Raw genomic sequence first — 2,772 nt, forward strand, 5'->3', positions numbered from 1 at the left:
AGAATATGGCATTCATTCATCCTGTTGGAAGACTTGCAAGTCTATATCACGGACTAGGAATCCATTGGATTCCAAATCGGCATTTGGGTTAGGTCACGATATGCTCATATGAATCAATATTTACGAATATAAATGCACGCCTCTGATTTCCGAATACAGGTGTGCTGAGTACATTCAAGCCGCGATACTGGGTCGACGCGTACTGAATGATCCTTGACATCACCTTGAGTAATTTCTTTTGAATATTCATGTTACCCTACCCTTTTTGTGTTGTTTGTTTGTTTGATTCTTTCTTGGTCTGCTTCTCGTTTGTTTTGCAAACACGTCAGGCCATGCATCTCTCCGTTTGCTTCCAACAGAGAGTCATATAAGCTGACTCCCTTAAGATAGTGCTTCCAATCCCCTATGATTTCCTGCTTCCCTCTCCCATCTTTAGGGTTTTGATGTCCTCCTTGCTTTCTTCTTGTTTCTTCTTTTCCACTCATGCTCTTCTTGCATTTCCAATAAGGGTTTTCTTCTTTCCATTTCATCTTGCTGCTTATCCCTTCAGGGGAGAATTCTCAACCTTTCTTTTAGGATAAGTTTCGAACTGCTGAATTCTTTTAAGATTTGCAGGTCTGTGGCATTCTCTAGCTCTGCTGTTATTAGAAATGGTGGTCATGTGGCATAGGCTACCCTAGATGGCAGCATTTTGCCATTCAAGCTATGGTCTATGTCCTGGCACTCCTCCCTGTCCTGCAATATTGCTGCTGAGATAGCAGCTGAAACCCCTCTGGAGGTTCTCTTGTGACTATGTTGCTTTCCTCCAGGCGCATTTTAAATCACTGGGATGCTCATGAACTTTGTTGATTTGGATCATACAGCTGCTGCTAAGTCTATTGGGATTCCACCTCTTTTGGACGCTGTGTACTTCCTGAATTCGCCTAGATGATTCTATCTTGGCTTTCAGCAAGTTTCAGTCTGATTTTTCTACACATCAATTTTCAAACATTGTTTGTTTCTTTATCTCTTGCTTTTCCATCTGGGACTCTTTCGAATTTTAGTCTTTCATGCCTTGTCTTAAACCAGGATTCAACAGCAATGTTTTCAATGGTTTGCACTTGCTTTCCTATGTGTGCTTCTGACCGAGGGATTTCTGTTCCCCTGTCTTCAAAAACTTTCACGCGTCCCTCTGCAATATCTAGTCTGCTTAGGACGGAATGTTAGCCCTGATATTTTCTCATCCACTGAGTTTTCTGATATTATTTAGCTCGTCTTTAGGCTTTCTCTTCCCCTTTTCTGGTATTCTGCCTTTTGTGATTCTGAGACACTGTTGTTCTTCAGTGTTTCCCTCACCTCCATTTTCAATACTTGCTCTGGAGAGCGTTTTGCAGTCTAGTTGTCTGAAAGCTTATCTTTAGGGCCTTCAATCTCTTTGGAACTGAAAATGGTACTTCATTTTCCTTTTACTGTATTTCTTCATCTCTACTGGTCAGGTAATTTCGGGTATCTAATGTAGACTTCTAGGGCTTGGTTAAGTGAAAACTTTAGACTCTTGGCTCTACACAATTGCATGGGATTTCTGTGAGGACAAATTTTCCTAGACATTGATGCCATGTCCTTTTCCTGTGTGTGTTGTCTGGTCTATCTCCAATTGCTGGTGTTGCCTTTGTTGTGATGAACACCCCATACTATTTCGATTAGGATAACCTCATTTTGATTACGCTTATCTCACAAATCTGAAAGAGCACAGGACACTTCCTCTGGTGGAAATGGAGCTTCTAAAGGTTCTCAGCTCTGCATTCTACTCTATGTTATTTTGGAGTGTTTCCAGAAGAGCAGAGTGTGAGTGCGCTTGTGCTTTGTAGTGCCACGGGAATGTCCCACTGAAACCAGTTCTTCCAAGAGCTTCTCTGTCTACAGAAACACCAGTGGAAGCATATCTATGGATGTCACACATCAGGGCCTGCTGGAATGATCCCGCAGCCCGAACTTGGTGTCCTCGCTGCCGAACCGTGCCGGTGCCATCCAAAATGTAGCATCCGCTTTTGAGCGATAAACTGAAGGAAATCCTTCCTCTTCTCACGCTGTGGTCTTGGACCACACTTCCTTGTCCTCTCATACTTGTGGTACGGGTGCACGAAGGCAACCACAGAGCTGTTGCACATCCTGTGCCTCAAACCAAACCATAATCACAGCCCAGGTTTTGAATGTAGCAGATCCTAAGGCTTTTCATTCTGAATTCAAACCCAAGGCCCCCTGGATCCCTCAGACCCGATGCACAATATCTCTGATTCAGCCCCACACATGCTCTATTGGCAAAATGCCAAATTGGTCTCTGGTCCTGCAGATGCACTGGGTGTGGCCATGGGACAGATCGATAATTTCAACTGCGTGCGCCAGGGTGGTTGCATGCTCATTGGGGTCACAGGTCGGTTTGCTCTCTTGATAGGACCCACCACATCCCACAACGCACTCCAGATCCCTGAGACTCAGCGTGTGCCATCATCCGTAGGCCTATCCCTCCCTGAACGCTGCCTCTGCTACCTCAAATTTGGCAGCTTGGAGCTTGGTCTCAGAATCAACTGTGGGGATATTTTGCACTGGATTCTTTGCGTTCTGTCAGCCAAGCATCTGCTGTGCACTCTTCTAACACTCAGCGCATCACCTTCAATCCCATGTCTCCTGTCCGCTTGAGAGTGTGCGTCCAAGTTAAAGAGAGTTTCACCTTTACTGCTCCATCAACAGGGCTCAGACCATGCACTGGTATCCATTCCCTGCTTTTCCTTCTCC

This window comes from Vicugna pacos, unplaced genomic scaffold, assembly GCF_048564905.1.
Source record: "Vicugna pacos unplaced genomic scaffold, VicPac4 scaffold_19, whole genome shotgun sequence".
NCBI lineage: Eukaryota > Metazoa > Chordata > Mammalia > Artiodactyla > Camelidae > Vicugna > Vicugna pacos.